The sequence below is a fragment of the Crocodylus porosus genome, unplaced genomic scaffold, assembly GCF_001723895.1.
Source record: "Crocodylus porosus isolate Cpor-Errol unplaced genomic scaffold, CroPor_comp1, whole genome shotgun sequence".
Taxonomy (NCBI): domain Eukaryota; kingdom Metazoa; phylum Chordata; order Crocodylia; family Crocodylidae; genus Crocodylus; species Crocodylus porosus.
Genome location: NW_017728886.1, coordinates 18,618,841 through 18,626,996, shown reverse-complemented (window position 1 = coordinate 18,626,996; position 8,156 = coordinate 18,618,841). Strand labels below are relative to the sequence as shown.

General features: G+C 50.4%; 1 protein-coding gene across 1 annotated transcript in view; it reads right to left on the bottom strand.

Moving 5' to 3' along the window:
- The window catches only part of WDR37 (WD repeat domain 37), a 75,424-nt gene extending 67,907 nt beyond the window's left edge, over positions 1–7,517 (bottom strand). Inside the window, exon 1 of the mRNA XM_019530771.1 lies at positions 7,372–7,517. The gene's annotated coding sequence lies outside the window, so the exon portion shown is untranslated. The remainder of the gene's footprint in view (positions 1–7,371) is intronic.
- Between the last annotated feature and the right edge of the window lie 639 nt (positions 7,518–8,156).

Below are 8,156 nucleotides of genomic sequence, written 5' to 3'. Positions count from 1 at the left end.
GTTCTGTGGAGCCTAGCCTGCCATTCCGGGCTGCTACCAGACTCCCTGCGTGGTCCACCTGCAAAGCTCCTGAGCAGCACAGAGCCCTGGTGCTTCCCTCTGCAATTGTTGGGTAGGAAAAAATCTCCTCAGAGATGTTTTACTTTGCAGTGCCCCAAAGTCAGCTGCTGCACCCTGAAGTCATCTAAGGCACATTATGAAACCACATGTGCTACAGCAGCTGGAATGAATGCACGATACACCACCAAATGTGCAAACAACAATGCCATTAAAGCAGTGCAAAAGGCATTTAACCCACTTTAAACCCACTTTAAAGTACCATCTACAAATGCCCTTAGTGTAGGTAGTGCTCTTTAGGTACACTGTGCTATCACTGTTGCAATGTTAATAACCCTAAAACTAAATGGCTCCAGTCTTTTTCAAGGATTCTAACAGCATCTCCAAAACTGATTGTTAAAAGCCTGGAAGGGACCTGGTCAGCTTCAGAGCTGTGCTGTTCACAATGCTGTCAATGCTGGGGTATTAAAAGCCCCACATCTGACTAGCTCTCCTCATTTTCAAGGCTTCTAATATTAGTCCTCTGACTACTTCTTCCCTTTCTTTATTTCTAGAGCAGTTAAATTATGTACAAGTAGTTACAATATAGACAGTTACAACTGGTATGCACCAGGGTACAATTAATTTACGAAGGAGACCACATAGTATCTTTCACTTAAAGTACATGCAGGGTGCCCTTGTTGCAAAAAAGGCTAGCAGCTTGCTGGGCTACATTAGTAGGAGCGTTGCCAGCAGACCGAGGGAAAGTGATTCTTCCCCTCTATTCAGCACTGGTGAGGTCACATCTCGAGTCCTGTGTCCAGTTTCAGGCCCCCCACTACAGAAAGGATGCAGAAAAATTGAAGAATCCAGCTGAGGGCACCAAAAATTAGAGGTGCACCAATACATCGGTCCAATACAAGATCAGCACCGATATAAAGAAAATTTAATATATCACAAATTGGCCATATCAGACTGATAATTTTGTCGATAAATGTCCCGTGCATGCACGCAGCCACAGTGCAGCGCAGGCATGCAGAAGCACAGCCCAGCAGCATGGAGAGCTGCCTCCAGCTGGTAAGTCTGGTGTTCGGGGTGGGAGAGGCAGATCAAATCCCCCATGGGGAAGGAGGAGTGAGGCTAGAGCTGGTGCAAGGGCTGGGGCAAGCACTGCCCAGCTGGGGTAGGGCAGGCATGTGTGAGGGGAAGTGCACCCCCGGATCTGTGCGGGGCAGGCTGAGGCTGCACCAAGCTCTTCCTGGCAGGGCGGGGCTGCGCTGGGAAGGGGTTACGGGGGGCCCTTCTGCAGCCACAAATTCGCCATAGCCCCCCTCCCAGCGCTGCAGCCACTCGGCCCAGAGCAGCCCCGCCCCACCAAGAAAAGTCTAGTGCAGCCCCAGCCCACCCCATGCAGATCCAGGGGCACACTCCACCCCCCACAACACTCCTTCCCTTCCCCCTCCTCCCTCACCAGACTTACCAGCTGTAGGCAGCTCTCCAAGCTGCCATGCTGGTACCAAAAGTCAGATCAATGTCAGCTGATGTGCCTCCTTAGAAATTGGCTATTGGTATCTGCCACAAAAATCTCTATCGGTTCACCCCTACCAAAAATGGTTAGGAGGCTGAGGCACATGACTTCTGAGCAGAGGCTGAGGGAGCAGGGCTTATTTAGTTAGGAGAAGAGAACACTGAAGGAGGATTTAATAGCAACCTTCAACTACCTGAAGGGTGGTTCCAAAGAGGATGGAGCTGGGCTGTTCGCAGTGATGGCAGATGACAGAACAAGGAGCAACGTCTCAAGTTGCAGCAAAAGAACCTTAGATTAGATATTAGGAAAAACTTTCACAAAAATTGTAGTAAAACACTGGAACAGGTTACCCAGAGAGGCTGTGAAAACTCCATCCTCAGAGGTTTTTAAAACCCGACTAAACAAAAGCTTTGGCTGGGATGATCTAGTTGGGGATGGTCCTTCTTTGATCAGCAGGTTGGACTAGGTGACGTCTTGAGGTTCCTTCAAACTAGAGGTACACCAATACATAGGTCCATATTGTATCGGCACCGGTAAGAGGAAAACTGACATTATCACCAATCAGCTTTTTTTAAGCTGAGTGGCCAACAACATTGCTGATAAATGCTGCATGCATATACGCAGCTGCAGCAGGCACACAGCCAAGAGTGCAACCTAGCAGCCTGGAGTCCAGCATCCAGCTGGTAAGTCTGTTGGAGAAAAGAGGCATGGGGGAAGGTGGGGCAGGGCAGACTGAGGCCCCCATGGTGAGGGAGGGAGTGGGGCTGGGGCTGCCAAACAGGATGAAGCAAGGTACAGGATGGAGCCGCAACTTGTTGGGGGGAGGGGGGCAGGCAGGAAAGCTCCCACCACAGTGTACATACCCTGGGCAGGTACAGGGGCACGTGTCCCCCCACCAGTTCTGTGCATGGGGCAAAGGCAGGCTATTACAGGGCGCTTGGGGCCAGGGCCACTCCAGCCTCTTCCCAATGGCTGCACTCGGGCTGGGTGGGACAGGCAGCAGTGGCACTGGAAAAGGGTGCTCCAGGGGCAGGGGGGGGCTATAGACACCCCAATATTCACTGTAGTCCCTCTCCCAGCACCACTGCTGCCTGCCCTACCCTACCCTGCCCAGCCCAGCCTAAGCACAGCTGCCAGGAAGAGGCTGGAGCGGCCCCCTTACCCTGCACACAAATCTGGGGGACACATGCTCCCCATAACTCCCCCAGGGGTGCGTGCAGCAGCAGGAGCCTCCATGCCCCCTGGACAAGCCGTGGCTCTGTCCCGCAAGCCACCCTACCCCAGCTGCGCAGCACCTGCTCCAGCCCCTGCCACACCCTTTCTCCCCAACAGACTTACCAGCCAGACACTACTCTTCATGCTACCAGGCTTCATATCGGCAATTGGATCAGTATTGGCCTATACGGCTGGTCAATAATTGGCCATCAGTATCAGCTCAAAAAAAAATCTTTAATCGGTTCACCCCTAGTTCCAACCCTAATTTTCTATGATTCTATGATTCCTTCTCAGCCCCTTCCATGTTAATATTTTAAATCATTCTCTCAAGCAACTATTTTTAAATCTGAAATGATACCATAGTGTTAAAAAAAATTAAAAAACAAAATGGGATGACATTACAAATATGCATGCATGTAGTCATATACCTCGTCCCTAAGAATAGCCAGTACCAGAAGCTTCCTACCAAGTGTAAAACTCTAGATATATTCGAGGTGCAACATTATCCTTCTCAAAATCTTTACTGTTTGCAACAGATGTTCATCTTCACTGTTCAACTAATTTAGCCAGTACAAAAATAAAATTCATCTGCCTAGATACAATACGAGGTAGTACACTGTTGGACAGCTGATTTTCATGACGTTCATTTGTGACCAACCTACTAACTTTATCCCAAACTTCTGAAAGAACAACATCTGGTCCTGGTGAATTAAGTGATAGCAAGGCATATTTAAACAGCCTTCAGGCTATTTCCAAGAATTTTAGTTTAGTATAAATGCCAGCATACAAACATGGCAATATGGGAAGTAGCCCCTTTGTAGGCCATAGATGGGAAAGAGCATATTCTGTGGTTATTACCATTTCAGCATTTAGGAACAATGAGAAGTCCTGCTGAAGTATAAATTATGATCTATACTAATGTTTCTCAACCCAAAAGTGTGTTGCAGGAATATATGAAAGGGTCATGAACAAACTTTAAAAATGGATCAACAAGCTTTAAGAGGATAAAAATGTGGAAAACTGTGACTTTCCCCTTGCAGGCTAGCAGAGTTCCAGCCTGCAAGGGGCTGCATGGGGCCCCACTGCCCCATAAACTGGGGGCTGGGAGTGAGGGGCACTGGGTCGAGACTGCCATCCATGTTTACAAATGGGTCCTGTTACAAAAAAGTTTGAGACCCACTGGTCTATACTAACTAGTCTTACCAACAGAATCCAAAATCGAAAACTTTGAGCATAGCCACATTTTCCCATTGCAGCAAAACCCGTTGTGTGCTGGTAGAACAGCACTCGCTCTCCAAACAACAAGCAGCTTTTGCCACTATCCAAGAGCAGACAGGAAATGGACAGAGAGATGCCCAAGCCTTCTGCCAGCTCCCACGGGTCCCTCAAACAGCAGCGTCTTCCCAGGGTGCACTTTGTGTTCTGCCAGCACAGTGTTCCAAGAGCAGAGCTGCCACAACCAACACGTATGAGCCATGTTCTGAAAGCTACCGTCTCCTTCTGGGACTTCTACTGGCAGAAGCAGCATAGCATAGATAAGGCCTAAAGCCAAGTCTCTGACTAGTTATTATTTATCCAGAGTAGTGCTTAAGAGATCTGTTCAAGGGCCAGGAATCCCCAGTTCTAGGAGCACAACAAACAACATCTGCTGACGATGCTTGTCACTGACTTGATAAGCAAGGTTACATTATATTCCTAAACTTTATTTTTTTTTAAAGGAACAGCAATTCAAAAGCAATTAGATTTGATAATTGCTAACGGATAACAGTGTTTTACAGGCTACATGATTAACAAAAGCCAGTGACACTTTTCAAGCACATGTGAGTACCAGCAAGAACAATCTGCCAGCAAGGAAGATTATGCTTAGGGGCAACCAACACGGGTTCATCAGAGGCAGGTCCTGTCAGACCAGCCTGGTGACCTTCTACAACCAGGTCACAAAATCCTTAGATGCAGAGGTATCAGTGGACATAGTCTTTCTGGACTTTCAGAAGACCTTTGACACTGTCTCTCACCCCATCCTCATTAAGAAACTGGGGACTGTGGTGCTGACACCTACACAGTCAAATGCGACCCCAACTGCCTGGAGGGCCACACCCAGAGAGTGGTAGTGGATGGGTCTTTTTCAGCCTGGAGGGATGTGGGCAGTGGGGTCCCCCAGAGCTCGGTCCTCGGGCCTGCATTGTTCAACATCTTCATCAGTGACTTGGACAAGGGGGTAAAAAGCACCCTGTTCAAATTTGCTGAGGACACCAAGATGTGGGGGGATGTGGGCACACTAGAAGGAAAGAATAGGCTACAATCAGACCTAGACAGGTTACAAGGGCGGGCAGACGAGAATAGGATGGGATTCAACACAGACAAGTGCAAGGTGATGCACCTGGGGAGGAAGAACCAGCACCATACCTACAGGCTGGGGAACTCCTTCGTCAGTGCAGAGGCAGAAAAGGATCTTGGAGTCATCATTGATGCCAAGATGAACATGGGCAGACAGTGTGGGGATGCAGTCAGGAAGGCCAACCACACCTTGTCATGCATCCACAAATGCATCTCAAGCAGGTCCAAGGAGGTGATACTCCCCCTCTATGCAGCACAGATCAGGCCACAGCTGGAGTACTGCGTCCAGTTCTGCATGCAGCACTTCAGGAGGGATGTGGACAACATGGAGAGGGTTCAGAGGAGGCCACTCACATGATCGGGGGCAGCAGGGCAGGCCCTATGAGGACAGGCTACGGGACCCGAACCTGTTCAGCCACCATAAGAGAAGGCGGAGGGGGGATCTAGTGGCCTGTTACAAACTAGCCAGAGGGGACCAGCAGGCACTGGGGAAGTCCCTGTTCCCCCGAGCACTACCAGGAGTGACTAGAAATAACAGTCACAAGCTGGCAGAGGGTAAATTCAGATGAGACATCAGGAGGCGCTACTTCACTGTCAGGGCAGCTAGGATTTGGAACCAACTTCCAAGTAAAGTGGTGCTGGCTCCAACCCTCGTTTGACCCCAGTACTCTTTCCTGCCATGGCAGGGGGTTGGACTTGATGATCTGCTCGGGTCCCTTCTGACCCTACTATGAAACTATGAATACAATAGTCTCTCAAAATACCATAACACACAAACTAGGTAGCTTTGAAAGATGGTACAACAGTACTGCTAGGTCCTTTCCTCCCTGAAGCAGTAAATGACAGTTCTAAAACTAACCAACAAAATATTACCCAGACAGCATCAGAACAAAAATCTACTTTTTAAACTGCAGTGACATCACAATATGTAATACCCATCACTGATTAAAGACTGGATAGTGATCAACAGTTACTGGTAAAACCATGAACAATGAAGTAATCTCCTGCCATTATAACAGGAAATGCCTCTTGACATTATGGCTCATTATAGGATCACTGGAATAGACCTCATAAGAGCAAAGTATTAGTCTCAGCTCTACCACTCAGTGATCTCAGGCAAGTTGCTTCACTTTTGTGCCTCATTTTCTCCCATCTGATAATGCTACTCCCCTCCTTTGTAAAACAGTTTCAGATCTATCCATGAAAAGTACCATGCAAGAGCAATCCTAAAACGATCATTCGACACTCTGCCTGAGATGCAATACTATCCAACCCAAACACTTTGCTCCCTGCTGAAGGAAAAGAGTTTCAGTAGAAACCATCTACTTAAACAAATATTACATTCAAAATAAAGTGCCACAGGAGACAACCTCTAGGTTGAAAAAACCTATTATGTGAGCTAATGGGTTGTGGTTTACCAATTCTAGACAGGGATAAGCAATATTGGGTGGCCACCTGCCCTGCCTAACGCCTACAGCTAGTCGCAAACCAACCAGGTTTTGAAGATTTAGCCTTGCAGATGCCAAGAACAAAATTTACATTTAGTGCCCTTAAGACGCTCTAGAGCCGATCCACACACAACACAGAACCAAAGCGACTCTGTGAGCTTCGATCTGGTCTTCCATCGTTTTGATGCAAAACCCACACAAGGAAATCAGCACAAGCTAACATCAGGCCATGGCGCTTCAAAACAGAAGCGCCTATGCCACTGCCCGCGCCGCTGCCGCTCAGAGGGCACCTCTCATCAGCTGCCAGGAGATCCAGCTGAACAGCAAGGTCCTTGCCCTGCCACGTCCCAGAGCGACGCAGACAGACAGAATGGGCCTGCGGCCATGCCAGATCCCCAACTGCGCAGCTGGAAGCAGCCTAGCAACGGCATCCAACCGTTTTAAAAAAAGAGAGAGAGATGAAGAGAAACGGGAATTAAACAGCCAGGCCCCATTCACACCCCGGGCACCTAGGGCAGCTGGGCGCAACCACTCCAGCGTGAGGGCCCTGCCTGACTGGACCGGAGGTGCCTCTGGGGCTTGTGTGATTGAACGTCACTACAACCTCCCCCTCCCCCCCCACGACCCCGAGGGGCGGGACTGGGGGCGGCCAACCAGGGACCACCCGCGTCTTGCTTATCTGCTCCTCGCCTTAGACCTCGAGGCGGCCTCCAAGGGTGCGGCGGCGCCCCCGGCATCGCCGCCCCCCGCCGCGCTGCCATGTTAGTGCCGGCGGGAGCTCCCGCCTAGGTCGGGCCCCGCACCCACCTGTCCGAGCAGCCGGGCCGGGCCGGGACGGGACGGGACGGGACGGGGCAGGGCGGGGCAGGTAGAGGCGGCGGCCAACAGCCCCGAGACACCGAAAACAACCTGCTCGCGTGAGGGACGCGCGTCTTCACTTCCGGCCCGGGCGGAAACGCCGCTCCCCTTCCTTCCTCCCGCCCGCACCATAGAGAGGAGGAAGACCCGCGCAGAGCGTCCCAGGCGGGAGGGGGGAGGGAAGAGGAAGGGTGGGCACGTGACAGGGGCGGCAGGTGACGAAACCGGATGGTCCACCTCCGGTCACCAGCGGAAGTACTCTTCTGCGTTCTCCTCCCTGCCCCCCGCCCCGCGCGTGCGTAGAGCTCGGTCGTGCCTACGCGGGCTGGTGTCGAAGTGCGCTGCGAGGCCGGTCTTTAGCGGGCAGCACTGCTAGTTGCAGGGCCAGGTGTTGGAGCGTTAGCTTTACCACGTCTTAAATATGAATTATCCTACTGGATGCTCCAAATGATTGTGTTTGCTGAAAAAACATATCATACACTGGGACAAAAAATATGCAGATCATTGTGGAAATAAGTCCTGAGGGGACTGGAAAGAAGAATTTTTCCAACCGAGTGGGTCTAATGAAAGACGTCACATTTACCCAAAGAACTTTATCCGCCAAACATGTTGTCTTGTTGACATAGTATTGCTCACTGTAAGCGGACAGCGAGACCTGGGTCAAGATTGAAGCATTTCTAGGCAAGCAGCCATCAGAAAGTGGTGACTGGAAACCCGAAAGTCGGCTAGGGTTC